Source organism: Crocodylus siamensis, chromosome 15 (assembly GCF_052110815.1).
Source record: "Crocodylus siamensis isolate JL-2025a chromosome 15, ASM5211081v1, whole genome shotgun sequence".
In the NCBI taxonomy this organism is placed as follows: Eukaryota; Metazoa; Chordata; order Crocodylia; family Crocodylidae; genus Crocodylus; species Crocodylus siamensis.
The window spans coordinates 21,839,479-21,859,060 of record NC_143409.1 but is presented as its reverse complement, the minus strand read 5'-3'; the positions used below and the strand labels follow the sequence as shown (position 1 = coordinate 21,859,060).

At 45.5% G+C, this 19,582-nt stretch overlaps 1 long non-coding RNA gene across 1 annotated transcript in view; it reads left to right on the top strand.

Annotated features, from left to right (window-relative positions):
• LOC149852220 (uncharacterized) overlaps positions 1–19,582 on the top strand; it is a 133,695-nt gene that overhangs the window by 83,596 nt on the left and 30,517 nt on the right. Inside the window, exon 5 of the long non-coding RNA XR_016439438.1 lies at positions 12,338–12,430. This is a non-coding gene — a long non-coding RNA (uncharacterized LOC149852220). The remainder of the gene's footprint in view (positions 1–12,337; positions 12,431–19,582) is intronic.

Sequence of the window (19,582 nt, the reverse complement as noted above, 5' to 3'; positions counted from 1 at the left end):
GGCAAAGAACTTAAAGTAGTGGTTTGTGGGTCGTGACATCAAATAGGGTCACAACATCATCAGATGGAGTTGCAGGGGAGGGGGATGTGGGTTGGGAGTGAGGGGTCATGTTAAGGAAATGGGACCATGCTGAGGAAATGGGGCTGTGCCCACCTGGTCTTGAGAAGGTGCTCCCTAGCCACCTTGGAGTGTATGCCTGGGATAGGATGCGGCGCTTGGTCCCACAGTCTCAGCGGGGAAACATGTTCTCCCTGAGGGAAACCCTGCAACTCACCTGCCATGACTTTGGTCTTTCTTTCAGTGGTGGGGCTCCCTCCTGTAGCTCCCCATGGGTCGGTCACGCTCCCTACTGGGTGTTCTTGGGGCTCCACCTCCCCTACACACCAGCCATGTGCCAGCCTTCAAGACGGTAGCTTGTTGATCTTTTGGCTTGCCCTCTGGTGCTGACTCCAGCACTTTCCTTGTCTGTGGGGCCTTTGGTGCCCTCACCCAGCTATGGACTTCTTTGGGACTTTAGGCCATCCCTGATGTTCCTTTGTGCCTTCCCTAATTGTGCTATAGCTACCCTGGGCCCTGACCTTCATCTAGGGGTCCCTCTGGGTTATCAACTAATAGGAATGAATTAATAAAGAAAGAAAAAGGGGAACAGGACCTTGTCCCAACCCCACTCACAAGCCTGGCATCTGTGGGTCTTGGAGTTCCATGACGCTGCCCTTGTCCTTTCAGTAGGTTGTGGACATCTTCAAGGGGCCTGTCCTCAGGCTCCCAGGTGTTAGCTGGTGCACCCTTGCCACTCACATCCTTCAGAGGCTGTGCCTCTCCCATTGCTCCTTTGCCACCAGCTTTTATTTTGTCATCCACCCATGCCGCTTTTATCCGGAAGTGGTGCTGACTAATGAACTGCGTGGGCATTCTATCCCAGCACGGCTCATTCATTTCATTTGTTCCTGTGATAGGTAAGTTTGCCCGGCTTTCACGGTTTTCTTTGTGGGGCCAGGTTCTCTCTGCCATGAATCCTGCCCCAGGGAGGGTCCCTCGTGCCTTTGTCTTTGTTCCTCCAGGACACGGACCAAAAATGGGATCATGCTGAGCAAAAGTTTGGGAAGCACTGACTTAGAGTGCTCATTGGTAGCTGTTCATGTACATACTCTTCCCTTATGGTACTTGAAAGCAAATCTATCATAATTTTACCTTTTAGTAGTTTCATAGTTTCATAGTAGCTAGAGTCGGAAGGGACCTAGGTAGATCATCTAGTCCGACCCCCTGCCTTAGCAGGAAAGAGCACCGGGGTCAGATGACCCCGGCAAGGTGCTCATCTAACTTCCTTTTAAAAATCCCCAGGCTAGGAGCCTGCACCACTTCCCCTGGAAGCTGGTTCCAGGCCCTAGCCACCCTGACTGTGAAGTAGCGCCTCCTAATATCTAATCTAAACTTACCCTCCGCCAGTTTGTGACCGTTATTCCTGGTCACTCCTGGCAGCGCACGGGGGAACAGGGACTCCCCCAATACCTGCTGATCCCCCCTGACCAGTTTGTAGCAGGCCACAAGGTCCCCCCTTAACCTTCTCTTGTGGAGGCTAAACAGGTTCAGGTCCCGTAGCCTATCCTCATAAGGCCTGCCCTGCTGACCCCTGATCATACGAGTGGCCCTCCTCTGAACTCTTTCCATATTGTCCACGTCCCTCTTGAAGTGTGGCGCCCAGAACTGGACGCAGTACTCCAGCTGCGGCCTGACCAGTGCCGCATAGAGGGGGAGGATCACCTCCCTGGACCTGCTCGAGATGCATCTGTGGATGCATGACAGGGTACGATTGGCCTTCTTGACTGCCTCCCCACACTGCCAGCCCATGTTCATCGTGGAGTCAATGACGACTCCAAGATCCTTTTCCGTCTCCGTGCTGGCAAGAGGGGAGTTCCCCAACCTGTAAGTGTGGTGCCGGTTCTTCCTCCCCATGTGCAACACCTTGCACTTATCAGTGTTAAACCCCATCCTATTCTCATCCGCCCACCGTTGCAACCTGTCAAGGTCAGCTTGTAGCCTATTGCACCCTTCTAGTGCACCCACATCCCCCCACATCTTAGTGTCATCAGCAAACTTGAACAGGGTGCTTTCTACCCCCTCATCCAAGTCACTGATGAAGATGTTGAACAGTGCAGGCCCGAGGACCGAGCCCTGCGGAACCCCACTGCCCACATCCTTCCAGGTCGAGAAGAACCCATCCACTACCACCCTCTGGGTGCGGCCCTCCAACCAGTTGGCGACCCATTTGACCATGTGGGCATCGACACCACAGTCTCCCAGCTTTTTGATGAGGACAGGGTGAGAGACAGTGTCGAAAGCCTTCCGGAAGTCCAAAAAGACTACATCCACAGCAACCCCTGCGTCTAATGATTTGGTGACCTGATCGTAAAAGGCCACCAGGTTGGTCTGACAAGACCTGCCACTGATAAACCCATGTTGGTTGCCCCTGAGCATGCATTCCCCCGCAAGGCCCTCCTGGATGTGTGCCAGGATAATTTTTTCAAAGAGCTTACCCGGGATTGAGGTCAGACTAACTGGCCTGTAATTTCCCGGGTCCTCTTTTTTTCCCTTTTTGAAGATAGGGACCACATTGGCCCTCTTCCAGTCCTCCGGCACCTCGCCAGAGCACCACGAGTGCTCATAGAGCCGTGCCAGGGGTCCCGCAATGACCTCAGCCAGTTCCTGTAGAACCCTAGGGTGAAGATCGTCCGGACCAGCGGACTTGATCACGTCCAGCCTCTCCAGAAGTACCCTAACTAACTCCTCGCTAACCCTTGGCCCAGGCGTGTCTCTCTCGGGGCCCGAGGGGGGCCCAGCAGGGAGGTGGCTGAACTGGTCCCTACTTAGGAAGACAGAGGCAAAGAAATCGTTAAATATGTTAGCTTTGTCATCTGGCGTGATGACTAAGTTGCCCATCGTGTCCTGCAGGGGCCCCACATTACCCGGGACCCTCTTTTTACCCCCTATGTATTTGAAGAAGGACTTCTTATTGTCCTTAATCCGGGAAGCTAGTCCTATCTCCAACTCTGCCTTGGCCTTCCTGACTGCCCCCCTACATCCTCGGGCGACTATAACATAGTCCTTCTTGGCGATGACCCCATCTCTCCATTGGGTATATGCCTCCCTTTTAGCAAGGAGACATCCCGGATGCTCTTAGTGAGCCATGGGGGTTTATGTGCCCTCCTGCTCCCTTTGACCCTTGTTGGGATTACCTCCCTTTGGGCATGGAGGATCGTCTCCTTAAGGAGCAACCACTCACCTTCGACATCTGATTCCTTCCCCTCTGGGTCCTCAGCGCTTCCCCAACTATCCTCCTTAGCTTGTTGAAGTCAGCCCTCCTAAAGTCTAGGGCTGTTGCCTTGCTGCAGCCCTTTGCCACCTTACGCTGGATGGTGAATTCCAGCAAGCGATGATCACTGTCTCCCAGGTGGCCCATCACCCGCAGCCCCCTCACCAGGTCATCACCCGTGGCCAGCACCAGGTCCAACAAGGCGTCTCCCCTGGTGGGACTGTGCACCTCCTGGGTTAGATGGAGGTCCTGCACTCTGGCTAAGAACCGACGTGAGCGATCAGACTTGGCTGACTGCTCCTCCCAGCAGATGTCTGGGAAGTTCAGGTCCCCCATGATGACCACATCCTTAGCCCTCACTGCCTCTGTAAGCTGACCTAAGAATTCCAGGTCGAGCTCTTCTCCCTGGTTGGGAGGTCTATAGTAGACTCCCACCGTTAAGTCTCTCTCCCCTGGACTGCCTTTTACTCTAACCCAGAGCACCTCAGAGTGCCCCTCCTCTACCCCCATGCTAATTAACGAGGAAGTATATTCCTCCTTGATGTAGAGTGCTACTCCTCCACCTTTCCTTCCTATCCTGTCCTTCCTGTATAGCCTATAGCCCTTGACACTCACCGCCCAGTCATGCGATGAGTCCCACCACGTTTCTGTGATCCCTACTATGTCAGGGCTGGTGACAGCTAGGAGGAGGGCGAGTTCCTCCTGCTTCTTCCCCATACTTCGAGCATTCGTGTAGAGGCATTTGAGGCCTTCAGCGGTTGTGCCCACTGACCCCCTAGTCTCAGCAATGCCCCGTCCCCCATCGCTTACCTGTTTCTCCCTTTTGACCATTGGTCTGGGCTCGCTGGCTGTTGCTGGGCCTGGTATCTCATCGTCTCCTCCGCCCTCATCTTCCCCCTCCCCCGACGAGCCTAGTTTAAAGCCCGCCGAAGGAGGTTCACCAACCTGGAAGAGAACACACGCTTACCTTTAGGGGAAAGGTGGAGCCCATCCCATCCCAGCATGTCTCTCATCACGATGTGCCGGTCATGGCTGAGGAAGCCAAAGCCCGCCTCGAAGCACCATTCCTGTAGCCTCCAGTTGGTCTCCGCAATGCACATCTCGTGACGTCTGCCGCGTCCGCTCACTGGCAGGATGGAAGAGAAGACCGCCTGTGCGCCCATCTCCCTCAGCACGCCTCCCAGAGCATGGTAGTCCTCCATCAGGCGATCAGGGGCTCTCCTGGCCGCATCGTTAGTACCCACATGGACAAGGACCATGGGGTAATAATCGGAGGGCTGGATGATGGACTGGAGCATCCCCTTCACATCCTGAATCTTCGCTCCGGGCAGGCAGTAGACCTCACGTGCTGAGGGATCCTGGCGACAGATGGGGCCCTCCGTACCTCTCAGGATGGAGTCACCAATCACAATGACGCGACGCTTCCTCCTCTTAGGCCTCTTGACTCCCGCCGCCCGCACAGGACATTGTGTGCACAAAGTCTCCTCCCTGGAATCTTCCACTGCTCCCTCCTCCTCCAGGGCTGCCAGGACCTCATATCTGTTCTCCAGATGGACAGGAGGAACTGGTGCCGCAACATGGTTAATAGCTCTGGCGCGGGAGACTGTCTGCCACTCAGCAGTGGAGGGCTCATCCCGGGCTGCCCTCTCCTCTGTTGTATCACCCTGCAGAGAAAGAAAATACCTATCAATTTCCTCCTCTGCCTCAGTAGTAGAGAATAAGCTTTGATGTACACTGCAGGGTAAGAGTGTGTACCCAGGCAGCTAGCACAGAGCAGCTGGCATACTGTAAATCCCTGTTTTCATTTTAAGTAATTTTTTCATGAGCATGTCCAAAACTTCAGTCTTTCAAGTTTTGTTCTTCAGGATTTGTTTACTGTATACACATACGTGCATGTGCACGCACACAACCCACCACCCCACCAGCAAATCAATTAAAAATATCAGATAATAATTCCCACAGACATATAAACTGTGAAGTAATAGGAAAAACCTTTCTCCTTCCTTTCTCTGCTGTTAAAGACTCATCAATTCTTTGCAGACTGCAGTGCCATGTATGTCACAGGAAGTCATTCCATTATCATTGGAGTTGGATAAGGGTATCTGTGTAGTGACCAGCAGTGGGCTTGGGCAATATGTATCTGTGGGAACAAGTAGCTTTTCCCCCTTTTCTTTTTCTTTTTATCATAAACTCAGTTCTTTCTACTTCTTCTTTCAGAAAACCAATATCTCCTAATTTTCACAAATATGCAAGTCTTAATCTATTATGTATGGAGAAGAGAAGCAGAGAGGACATATATCTGAAGTATATTTACTTCAGATCAGGAGCTGGGATTTTTAAACCATTTCCCTATGTGACTAATACATCTGTGACTGACAACACATGTAAAATAAGCAGTTTGCCTCTTCAGAGCTTCTGCATAAAAAAAATAAAATGGCTGATTTATTTTCTCAAACCATTGTGGCTGCTCTGGCTTGTCTGCATAGAAGTCAATCAGAATCTGCATGGACATGTACTATAAGGTCATGAATGAAGAATGTGTTCTGCTTGGGTCTAAAGGAAAGCAAAATAACCAGTTTTTGATTTGCACCCTGGTAAGTCTAAGCTCTGTGAGATGTCATTTTTAGATATTTCCTGTGTTTTCTTTCACATAGTCTCAATACGTCAGGCTCAGCTAAACGAAGAACTAAATTAAAACTGTCATTTCAGCTTATAAATAACAGATGTCTCACCCATTTAATTATTTATAGTCTTGAATCTTTCAAAAATGAAAATGGCTATACACATTTTTAATGTAGCTCTTGGTAATTTGCTGCATGAATGATAAGATTCCAGATAATCCCAGCACACAAACATGAAAAATAAAACTTTGACTGACTCGCTTATCTTATGTGACTGCTTCTTCGATCCCCTGTGACTTTTTTTAAATTAAAATTTAAGTGAAATCTAATCACAACAAAATGATGTTCATACACATGCATTAATAATTTATCTCCCTGAGATCACAGTGCAGGTAGTATGGACATTAGAGATTCATTCGCTGCCTGAAAATCAATGCTTCCTTTTTTTGGGGGGAAGATTCATCTTTTCATCTGTGTGAGCTGTGTTTGGATGGATCACAACAAGCCTGAAATATTAATGCTGAAGGAAATTGACCGAGACTATGCCAACATTTAAAAAATGTCTTCTATATTCCTTAGCTAATCATAAAATTCTGTCACTTGGCTTAATAACTTATTCCTATTTTATAAACATGACTAATCTAATGAAAGTTGATCTTATTAGGTTAACAACGATTCATTGATACAATATGCAAAAACCTCTCTCTATATATAGTATGTTGTTATGCTGGTGGTTAGGTAAAGCCTTATTGAAACTGGTGAGGCACTGATTGTCTTTCATTCTGAATGAGTGTAAAAGAGCAATTTAAGCTTCTTTATGGAATAGGTGAAAATAATAGGAGCCATATGGTCCTATGGGCCTTGTGTGAGGCCAGCCAGGAGCCATACAGTCAGGGGGCTTTCCCTGTCAAGTAAATGGAGATGAAAGGGGAGTTGGAAGGGTGTGTGCATGTATGTAAGAGAGGGAAGGAAGGAGAATTAAAAAAAAATTAAAAATGTTATTATAAAAATATTAAAAACAAAAGATGAAAGTGCGAAATAGTGCCTGTCCCTCTCCTCCTAGGCATGTAATATTTATTAGAACAAAAATGCTCATATCATCAGAGATTGTGAAACCCCCTTCTCTCCCAGCCTTCATGGACTGTTTCCCTTCAGAAAGGGAAAAAGGAGGATCCAGGGACCCACACACCAGTCAGCCTCACCTCAGTCCCTGAAAAAGTCATAGAGCAGGTCCTCAAATAATCCATTTCTAAGGAGCTGGAAGAGAAGAAATTGATCAGGAACCATCAGCATGGATTCACCAAGGGCAAGTTATGCCTGGCTAACCTGATTGTCTTCTTTGATGAGATGACTGAATCTGTGGATGCAGGGAGAACAGTGGATGTGATATACCTCAATTTTAGCAAGGCTTTTGATATAGTCTCCCACAACATTCTCACAGGCAAGCTAAGGAAGTATGGGCTGGATGAATGGACTGTAAGGTGGACAAAAAACTGGCTGGGGCATTGGGCTTAGTGGGTAGTAACCAATGCCTAGCTGGCAGCTGGTGTCAAGTGGAGTGCCCAGGGTTGGTCCTGTGCCCAGCTTTGTTCAGTATGTTCATCAACGACCTGGAAGATGGCATAGAGTGCACCTTCAGCAAGTTTGCAGATGACACCAAGCTTGTAGGGAGTAGTAGATATGCTGGAGGGTAGGGCTAGGATTCAGAGTGACCTAGACAAATTGGAGGATTGGGTCAAAAGGAATCCCATGAGGTTCAACAAGGACAAGTGCAAAGTCCTGGACTTAGGACAGAACAATCCCATGCATAAGTACAGGCTGGGGGCTGATTGGCTGGGCGGAAGCTCTGCAGAAAAGGACCTACGAGTTACGGTGTACAATAAGCTGAATATGAGTGTGGGAGGGGAGGTAGAACCTCCACTCCCAACATGGAAGGGGCGACTCCCACCAGGTGGTGGGAACAGGAGTGATTAACTCCAGCCTGCTGGTCCCTGGGAAAAGTAACCAGAGAGACAGACCAAGATTCCTTCTCCCATCCCAGGGAGGCAGAGGGGTCTTGGGGAGCTGGAGTCCCATGTACTCCATTGGCAGACGCCGAACATTTTCACCTTGAGTGAAGAACCTTCTAAATTAACGTTATCCCAGGCTGGGCCATGTTTAGTTATCCGTGGGTTGGTCTGAAGATAAGAGATCAATTTGGGAGGATTTTATGGCCAAATATACCCAATCCCACTCAGGGCAGGCCTCACGGGTAAGAAGAGATCATCCCAGGGAAGATTACAGGGAGCAGAGCCCTCCCAGGCCATGGATGTGGTAAGGGTGGGGTAAAGGGGAGGTTTGGAGTCCCGCAAAGAAAGACCAGGGCCTTGACCCCTCTGGGACCACTGACAGGGAACTGCCTCCTCATCTATCAACATTGAAGTTGTGGCAGGTGAGTAGGGGCAGTGCTCAGAACCATCTAGGTGGCCCTAGGGTGCAGTCACACCCTGGTGTCACTAGGGAAGAAGGTGCTAACCAGAAAGGGGCCAAAGCCTTAACAACCCCTACCAGTGACAATGAGCCAGCAGTGTGCCTTTGTTACCAAGAAGGGTAATGGTATCTGGGGCTGTATTGATAGGAGTGTTGCCAGCAGGGCAAGAGAAGTGACTGTTCACCTCTCTTCAGCACTGGTGAGATCACACCTGGAGTTCTGTGTTCAGTTCTGGGCCACTACAGAAAGGATGTGGACAAGTTGGAGAGAATCCAGCAGAGGGCAACAAAAATGGTGAGGGGGGGTGGAGCATGTGATTTATGAGAGGCTGACGGAACTGGTTTTATTTAGTCTAGAGAAGAGGAGACTGATGGGGTATTCAATAGCAGCCTTCAACTACCTGAAGTGGGGTTTGAAAAAGATTGCACACCACCAATTTAAAACAATGCAACCTTAAATACCACCAGCAAATTTTTGTCATATAAATTGTAATATTATAAAAGCCTTAGCCTGTCTGTCTATCCATAACGCTTTATTTGCACTCTGATTGGCTCAATGAAACAGCCAGTCAGAGTGTGACTAAGTGTTTGGACAGGAGGTGGCAGTATGGTGGAGCACCACCATGATGGCGAGGACACAGCGGATGGAGTGGGGTGGGGTTGGGCAAGGCCAATCCAGCTGGCCTTGCCTCCCTGCCTTGCTCCCTGGAGGAGGCAGCAACAGAGCAGATGGAATGGAGGGGGGCGGTGAAGCCAGCCCTCGCCCCTCCTGCCCTGCTCCCTGTAGGTGGCGATGATGGAGCCACTGGAGCTGGCCTTGCCGCCCCCCCACACCTTGCTTCTTGGAAGTGATGATGGTGGCACAGAGGGGCAGCAGGGTCGGGATACCACAGAGGGGGGCAAGGACACCAGTGCTGGCCTCAGCCTGCCCCTGCCCCCTTCTGTCATCTCTGCCTGCAGGGCCTATGCGGGCTGACATGACGGTGGTGGAGGGAGGAGCAAATACATCGTGGTGGTGGCGGCAGTGGCGGTAGGGGAGGAGTGGGCCAGGGCCCAGTGTGGGTGGGGGGAGGAGGAGTGTGCCCGAGTTGGGGAAGAAGCCATCCTGCTGCAGTGGTAAGGGGGGAAGCAGTGGGGCTGATCCAGTCTGGCCCAGCCTGGCCCAGCAGTGGTGGGGGGCCTTCTTCCCCCTTGGGCCCAGGTCCACTCCTCCCCTCCTCCCCCTTGTTGGCCCCAAGCCCACTCCTTCTGTCCCCCCCCACTGCCAGATTAGCCCGAGCCCTCTGTTTCTCCCCTGCTGTGGCGGCCTACTTTCTCCCCACCCTCAGGCCCAGTCCTCCCCTGCATCTGGCCCAGGCCTGGTCCTCCCCTTCCCCAACTGCTGTGGTGGGAAGGGGGGGAGCAGGCCCGGACCCCAAGCAGCAGCAGGAAAGGGGGGAGCAGGCCCAGACAGAGGGGTGGTGCATGGAGCTCTGTCCCTGCCCGCTCCCCCCCACTGTCATTCTTGACATGCAATTGGCTAGTAATTATAATAAAACTGCTAATGTGTACCACTGACAGGTTGGCCACTTACCATTAGTGGTACGCATACCACAGATTGGGAACCACTAACTAGACTGTTCTCAGTGGTGGCAGATGACAGAATCAAGTTGCAGCAAGGGAAGTTTAGGTTAGATATTAGGAAAAACCCTCTCATGAGTAGGGTAGTAAAACACTGGAACAGGTATCCAGAGAGGTGGTGGAATCTCCATCCTTGGAGGTTTTTAAGACCTGGCTAGACAAACCTTTTGCTGGGATGACCTAGTTAGGGCTGGTCCTGCTTTGAGCAGGGGGTTGGACTAGATGACCTCCTGAGGTCCCTTCCAACCCTAATTTTCTATGATACTAGGATTCTATGACTTACACATTTAGGACTAGCTGTCCATCTGGCCCTGAAAACAGACCCACCTTGTTGCAAGGTGAAGTGTCTAAATTCAAATGAGATGCTCACCTGGATCAAGAAGCACAAGAGTTGAAGGGAAAGAGAAAGAGATGGCAGAAACACCACATAAACATACAGAGAAAGTGCTAAGAAATCTCAGCATACCTAGTAACATTTATAGAGTGTGCCTGTGATAAAGCTAAGTGAGAGGGTTTGGGAGTAAAATGCTGGTTAGAAAGAAGCTTAGAACTGTGACAAAGAAAGCATCTCCTCGTACTGGATTCCTACTCCACTCAGGAAAAAAACTGCTTGTTTCTTTTTTGGTGAATAAGCAAGATTTCATCCAAGAAATTCCTATCCTAGCATCAAATTTTCTGCTCCTAACAGAGTCAACCCCCAAGATACCAAATACTGTCTAACCAGTTGAGTCAAAAAGGGATAATGACACTGCTAATCTGACACATACCTCTTCAAGACACATGAAGTGGGATCTCTGAATGATCCCATCTATTCTAATTCAAAGGGGAAATGGGATATTAGTGGCTCTGTGAGAATTAATTTTATTGCACCACTTGGAGCAGATTTGGATGGGCTTCTAGAAAGGGCTCTGCAGTGCTAGAGGGAATGAGTTATCCACAGGAGCAGCCCACCTGATGATGAGTGACTTGCTGTAATCGAGAAAGGAATGAGATTAGATCCAGCAGTAGTGTAACTAAGTAGGGTGACAAAGACAACAGCCCCAAGGTAAAAATAGCCATGACTGCAGGGGAGGCTGATCACTATGCTGTGACTGGCACCACACCAACTAGTGCCACCTTGGGTGTCACACGGTTTTCCAGGTCACAGAGCTGCCAGCTCTGCCTCTGGGTTCCAGGTTAGGAGCTAGGACAAGAGAGGGAAAAATAGGTTCTGGTCCTGTCTAAATAGGCAGTGGCTGGAAGAGTTAAGTGGAGAAAGTTTGCATCCCTCCCAAATGTCCTTGACTTAATGAGTAGGGAAGCCCCAGGACATTTGGGAGAGATTCAGTTGAGGGATTTTGGCTTTGGTTTTTCTCTACATCGTGTTCATGTTTTGTAAGTGTTTCCCATTAAATGTTTGATTTTTTTTTTAATACATGGTACTTCTTGTGAGGCCATCTTTCTTGAACTGTGGGGGTAAAATTCAGAAATGAAAAAGAAGAGTGTGTGAAATCAGTGGCAGTTGGAAGTATCATGAGGAGAAATGATGGGAAGTAAGAGCTAAAATCCCTGAGCCATGTGGATTACTATGTGAGAGCTGGAAAGGAGCTGGAGAGTTTGTGGAAGAAGAGTGTTGGGGGAAGACAGGAGTCATTTGGTCCCAGCGGATAGTGAAGGCAGTAGAAACAGCGGAAAGAAGAAGCAGAAGGTGAAGGAAGCTGGAAAGGCAGGCAGGAAATGCGGGATTGTTGGGAATGGCAGGATGTAGGAGAGAAATAGGGAGAATTAGGTTCTGGGCACACCCAAATGGGAGCTGGGCATGTAGGAGATGCACTGGTGAGTCTTGCTGGCCATCAGTTGCTACAACAGCTGCCAGGCAGTGTATTAGGAGGAAAGAGTATCAGCAGCATATTGCTAACTGACCAGAAGAATTTTTAGGCTTGCCAGCATGTGGAAAGTAAAGGGTGTCTCCCAATGAAGGGAGAAGGGGAGTTCAGTGGGAGCGAAAGAACTTGAGACAGGCAGCTGGGCAGAAGCTGCTAAGTCCTGATTTAAAACTGAGAGGCTAGCACATGTTTTTAGGTGAAATTAGCTCTGGGATTTCAAGACAAGCTGGTAAAAACTTCATTAGCACCTAATAAGATTAACTAATCCTAGTGAATAATATATGTGAGCACTTACGCACATGTCAGGCGCCATAGCTAGGAAAATGAATCTTTAGGAAACGCCAATACTTCAAAGAGGGGAAAGAATGTGACTAAATATTATGGCAACATGTTGGTGCACAATGAACAAGGAAAAAGAGTGAGTCTAAGGGCATCCATTTTCTTCGTTTCAGGCCAATTTCACTACATATGGAAATGGAGAATGGCAAATCAGATTTGCAAACAGATTCCAATTCTAAGCTTCTGGCATAAAAGGAGTGACAAAGGTAAGTAAAATAATGATTTAAAAAATCAGATTTAAGCTGTGGCAGTGTCCCTTTTAATGATATTTTGCACCAATGCAGAATTACATACCAGAGCTTTTTACTAGACACTGCCCTTTGCAAACTTTCCCGGAAATATTTTCCATCATTTTGACATTTCATTTAAAATGAAATATAGAAGATATTAGAAATTCATGTTCATGACAGGTATTATTTGTTTGACTTTGAAATATACAGAGAACACACATTAATGCACAGTGACTGAAGTGTTACAGGGATGTGCGTCTGCATATTCATGGGGCACTTCTTTACTTCACAAGAAACAGTCGCAGCATCAGAAGTGGGGTGACCTTTTATAGTACTAAAATCTGTGTGCGCGCGACAATGAATAATTTAATAAGGGGCCAGTTGAAATGACCTCCTCACTGATTTTTTTTTACCCATAAAAGTAAAATATTGTGATATTTTTCATCCCAAAGGTACACAAAACAGTGGTGTTGTGTAAACACGGGAAGGATTTTACTGAAGCTGCACAGCACTTCTTCCCTAAAATAGTGTCTGTAGCCATAACCATGTTTTAAAACTATTGGCCCAGAACTGATTTTACACTAGGTTTCTATACATGTTTCTTGTGCCCCAGGGTGTCTTCTATAGGGACAGAAATTCTGAAAACAGTCGACTCCATGTTTATGCACACTAACTCTGCACTGGGTCAGCAAACCGAGTTCAGAGTAGATGGGCATTTGATCCAGTGCCTGGTAGTGGCTCCACTCCTTGCAGATCTGGAGATATGATGCCTGAGTCGGGTAGAATTTCCTCCTGCAGCTCTTGCTGGGGCTGTATGCTTTTTCATAATTTGTTGTTTATGGGTGGAGCTAAGGCAACTCTCTCTGCTGCAGTGGGGCCTGTAAACCTTTTGTTTGTTGTATTGTATTGTATTGTATTTTTTTAACAAAGGGCATTTGCATTAGATTAGAATCCCTAGAAGTAGAAAGATGTGATCCATCTGAACGGGGCCAGACAGTGGGGATTTTATTAATACACAGATGCACATATTCAGTTGTGAGTGAGCTGTATAATGGCTACAGCTATTGCAAGTACAAGAGTCTATCGATTGATAATTCCTGTTTGCTGAGCAGATGAAGATAAAATCCATTTGCATTTGAATCAGCAGCTTTCTTCTCTTGTGGTTTAACAATTATATAAAGAACCCCTTTTCCCATTTATGATGACCTGATTAACTCCATTATAAACCCAGTACACTTTTCTAGTGCTAGGAGCATGTTAGTTTAAATCTTTTTTTTCCCATGTCAAATATTTGATAAAGAAAATGTTTGTCTTGGTCACATTCTGAGGTGAAAGGTGCTCACAGAGCTATGAAAAACATTTGTATTGAGCCTCAGACACACTTGACCTAGCCCTAGGTCAGTCATGAATCTTAGCAGCTGGACTTGTACTTTCTGTCCTAAAAGTTAAATACCAGAGCGTCTAAGCATTTAGCCTGTCTTAGGCTCTATAAAAATAATGACAACAATATGGGTTGGAGGTTGTTTATACAACTAGAAAAGCCATTCAATCTTATTTCTCACCAAAGCTAGCATTTCTTCTTTCAATATCATGACATCTCAAAACACCCACACTGAATTTTGAGCAAGTTATGAAGAAGATTAATTGTTATGATGGCCTGCAATGAAGGGATTTGACTGGATGATTCACAAGGTTTTTCCAGTCTTGATGCTCTGAACTCCCTTTTATTTAATCAACCCCCCTTTTTAATGGAGACTCTACTTAGATGCTGCAGTTGGTAAAAGAGTACCTGAAAATGAGGCTGCTACACGCGCTAATGCCCAGGTAGATGATTATGTAGTTATTTGTATGCAATCACTAAATTTGCACATGTAATTGTGCAGTACTGCAACATCTTGGATTAGTAACACAAAATGCTGCTTATTACCAACTCAGGAAACAATCCACGCTTCAGTGGTTTAGTATAGAAAAACTAATGTCCTCAATAGAAAGGTGTAAAATTTGTCCTTCATAGATTGGAGGCACACAACTGTGAGTATAAGTTAACTTTTTCTTCTTATCTATATCTGTCTTGAGGTAGAAGAGGTATCAGGCACTGACTGGTTTTCTCCCTATTCAGACTTTCTGCTCTCTGGAAGTAGTGTCTAACTCTAGTATGTACCACTCCTGTTTAGGGAAGGTATTAGGATTAGTGTAGGTAAAAACTAAGGGTACATCAAATTTTTGTGAAAGTCAGAATTTGGCAATTTTGAACCATCTGGTTGGCCTATCAGTCTGATTTGCTTCTAATAGCTGTGAGACAAACTTCAAGATTCAGTTTATTAATCCCTTCACAAATTGAACTCTGTGAAGTCTGTGTAATTCATAGATTGTAAGGCGGGAAGGGACTTTGGAACATCATCGGGCCGATCCCCTTGCACCAAGCAAGAAAGATACCTTGGGGTCAGGTGACAAAGCAAAGTGACTGTCCAGTCTCCTCTTGACGATGTCCAGGGTAGCTGATTGCATCACCTCTGGAGGGATGTTATTCCACAGTCTGGACACCCTGACTATGAAGTTTTTTTAAAGATGAGTCTGAAATGGTCTTCCAGAAGTTTGTGGCCATTATTTCTGGTTTTCCCATTGGGTGCCCTGGTGAACAGTTGCTTACAGCAGCTCATCTATTTATTCTTTTATTAAAAATTGGGAAATAGATTTGGTTTTGATGTGGCTCTAGTTTCTTCCTCGAATTGCCACAGTCCTTGCAACTTCTAGTGCTGGAGGTTATTGTCTTTCTGTGCAAAGTGGTTTCTGCTCAAGAGCAGTTGATTATGTACTCCATCCACACACATCAGCATGTAGATTATATGAAATCTCATAAAGAATTATAGTCAATGCCAATCATTGTCTAGCTGAAGGTCAAATTTTACATCCTTCCATTGATGATGTCAGTTTTCCTGTACTAAAGTTATGAAGCATGTATGGAACGCTGGGTTACATTCCCTAACACAATGTATTTGTTACTGAAACTGGATATTATAATTAAAAATATTGAGGTTCTCATTTATAGGTTTGGTTAAAAAAGGAAAAAAGAAAATGGAATTCTGAGGAACCTCTGCACCGTGGAACATTTAAACCTCATCAATTACTTTGTTACCTCTGTGTATAAGTGCCTGCACATAATTTTAAAAATATCCTCCATATTTGTGGGTCACATGGCCTTTATTGTTGTCCTTGAACTTTTGATGATGTCAAAACTAAAAGTAGAACGTGGTGACTTTGGGGTCAGTGCTATTGTTTGCATTAGTTTTGAGGTAATGCAGTCCACTAGTTCAGAGTTGGATATGTCAGTGGGTACTATATCTTTAGGTCCTACTAAATTTATAGTAGGGTGCATATATAACTTTCATATATGCACCCTTAGTTTTTACCTACACACAACTAATATATATATATGTGTGTGTGTGTGTGTGCGCGCGCGTGTGTGCATGTGCGTGTGGGTGTATAGTGTTATATACACAACAGACACATTAAATGCCAACAACAGTCATGGTGTTGGCTGTAGACTGCTCCATCTGATTATTAGTTGCTCAAAGGACCCTGGGGCAAGCCAGACACCACACCAAACTGAGCTTGTTCCTTTTCATTCAGTTAAACCTACTTTTGAAAAAGGAAATGGGGAAGATGGGGAAATAGGCCTGTAACACTGGAATATTCTCCTACAGACAACATGCAATATATATATATATATATATATATATATATATATATATATATATATATATATATATATATATGAGAAAGAGAGAGTGTTAGCACGTGTATACAGATATACGTTGTGTATGTCACTCTGAGATAAATGCAATTGATGTATAGCTGAAAAAAGCTTACTCTTGTGAAAATCTAAGGGCTGTGCACAGAGGCAAACTAATTAAAACAATGTTGCTAAAAAATGTCTTAACAGTGGGAAGGGCCAATCTGAAGAGGAACTCCAGAGGAAGTAGAATCCCATACCCTGTTTAGCTCTCTTGTGTATCTCCCTTGCATTGCTAGTGTAACCATCCCTTGGGTTTCAAAGCACCATTAACCATAATGGAAGTTCTACTTCACTGGGGAATGCTGAAGAGAGCCTATAAATAAGGGAGGCAGTCTGCAATCACAGACAGCTTTGAGCTGGCAGTTTTTTCAGTTTTTATATTGATGAGAAGTCTTAATCTAAGTGATCAAAGCTTCTTAGAACAGGACAATATTGGCAATTATTTCAGTGGAGCAAGCACATGGCCCCCATTTGTATAGGAATTAAGAGGGTAATCCATATCTGAAGGCTTCAGTTACAAAATAATTGCCTTCAGTATGTAGTTCTGGCCTAGGGTCCTTTTAAAAGTATTAGGCCAGGTCAATATAAGGGCATTTCTGTTTGGTGAACTGTAGTGATAAAAAATATTTATGTGATGTGGTAAAACAATGTTGTTTCTGCTTGTCAATTAAATTCATTCCAGAGGTCACATTGAAGGGTTCAGAGTTCACAATAAAGAACAAATCTTCAGTTATTAAAAAAAATTCTTGTTTAAAGTTTCAAGTAGCGTTCTAACTATTTACCATTCCATGTAATGTCAACTCCTTCCATCTGAAATAGCCAGAAGGCATTTATGCCACATCTAAACTCGAAATTTCAAAAAGGTATTTAACCTACATTAGAAACTCCGGAGTGTGCACCACCTAATTCATAGGTTAAAATATTGAATGTTGTTAGGCTTAAAAGCCAAATTTTCAGCTCCAGCTTTTGATATTGTACACATGAGATAGTACAAAAGGAATGGTACTCCCATCTTGCACATACATGTTGGCATTTAGGCAACTATCTTGCCTTACTGGTGGTGAGTGCGAGTGTAATGTTTTCTCAGGAAGGTTGGGTATGTTTCAAGTCTTGCCTTCTACACCCAAATTAACCTGATGGTACAAGTGGAATTAATTTAAAGTTCTGGGTGAATTTTATTTGGTCTCAAATAGTCTAAACTAGCACCGATCAGAACACAGTGAAAGGAAGCTCAGTGAAGAAAAACTGGATTCCCTGTAATTTTATACCTAAACTAGATGTTTGCCAAAATCCATTTGATAGAGAATTTGTCTCTTGATGTTCTTAAGCCAGTTTGCTTGCTCTCAGTGCATGGATGTTCAATGAGAGGCATGTTTTCTGTTTAACATTTAATGCTGATCTGCAAGAGAAGCAGAAAAGCTACCTGTCACTTATTATATGAAAACTAATGCCATCTTAACTAAGATGGAATTTTTCATTTTTTTCATTTTTATAATTTAGATATGATAAGAGACTGACTTTGTAGAAAACATGAAGTAATATTAGGATGTGGTCCTCTGAGACTCTCCCGACTATGTCAGTTGACAGGAAAATACGGTTTCTGCTCAGTCCACATCTGGCAGTTCAAGCTGATTGATTTCTTTTCATTCCCAGTATTACTCCATTTCTAACACCAGACTTGCAGCTTTCTAGCTGATGTCTGAATTCCCTAGAAAGCTATCATTAAACAACCAATGAACTCTGTTTTGTTAGAGTAAAATAATGATGATTTCTTGAATTTGGGAAATATCTGAAGGATATCTGAGATGGTAATCTTAGAATGATATAAGATGTGTTCAATTTTAGTTTTTAAATTTTATCAGGATACAGGAGAGGACTAAGGGCAGTTTCCAATTCTGGTCTGAATTGGAAAATCTTACTTTGTTACTGAATCTAAATTCGTTACAAAATCTGGCAGTCTTTGGGATTGTGCATAAAATCCATGGAATGAAAAAGTGGCCTTATTGCAACTTAATATTGTGGCTGGCTCCAACTTTCTTAACCTGCTACCCTCTTGCTTAATAGTGATAAAGACATCTGGGCTCAGATCAGTTCATAGCCTGGAATCAGACTTTGACTGCTTCATTTTTTATTTGTCTGCAGCATACCTTCTCTGCCAGAACTGGGTAGAAAATGTTTTCCCAGTATTTCATTACACTCATTCACCAGTACTGGAACAGAGATAGTTAAACAACATTTAGGAAATCTTTTCTTTCAGGAGTGTCAACATTAGACCTATTTGGGTTCCCAGAGCACAATATTTCTAGGGGTTTTTGAGGCAAGCACATTACCCCAATGTTATGATAGTTATTTAGATTATTGTAGTATCCCTCAACTCAGATGAGGACCAGGATCCCAGTGGACTCAGCATTTCACAATCAGAAAATTCCTTCCCTGAATAACTTATTTTCATAAAAAGTAAATTACACTCTAGCTCTGATCTCCATATTCATGTACCTTCTATTTATTAGGGCTGTGTGAAGCTTTGGTCTGTGATTCGATTCAGCAGAGATTTGGCCCAATTTGGTGGCCGAATCTCCAAATCTGAATTGAATCAGAGGACCCTTTAATCTCTCTGAATTTAATTGGATCCCTCTGAATCAATTCAGAGAGATTTGGAAAGATTTGGAGATTTGGACATAGACACAGCTTTAAATGTTTTTTCTACATACCTCAAGGTAACATCAAAGCTACGATGGTGGGGCACATGGTGCCCCACGGAAGCCAGAGGGGCTCCCCAGCATGCTCGGCAGCAGACCTGGAAGTGGACCAGAAGTAGTTCTGGTCCAGTTCCGGGTTTGCCGCCGAGCACATAGAGGGCCCCCATGCACTCCTGTGGGATGCACCATGCGTTTCACCGTCGCAGCATTCACAAGCTGTGCTGGTACTTCAAGGTATATAGAAAAAACATTTAAAGCTGTGTCTGTGTCTGGATCACTGATTCTCCAAATCAGCATCGAATCTTCAGATTTGGATTCAGTTGAATTGAATCAGGAACAGTGATCCGAATCAACGAACCGCTGAGGTCATTGCAGGACCCCTGGCTCGGCTTTACGAGCACTCATGGTGCTCTGGTATGATGCCAGAGGACTGGAAGAGGGCCAGGGTGGTTCCTATCTTCAAAAAAGGGAGGAAGGAGGACCTGGGGAACTATAGGCCACTTAGTCTTACCTTAATCCTTGGTAAGTTTTTTGAGAGAATTATTCTGGCACATGTCCACGAGGGGCCAGCGGGGGAGATTATGCTTAGGGGCAACCAACATGGGTTCATTAGAGGCAGGTTCTGTCAGACCA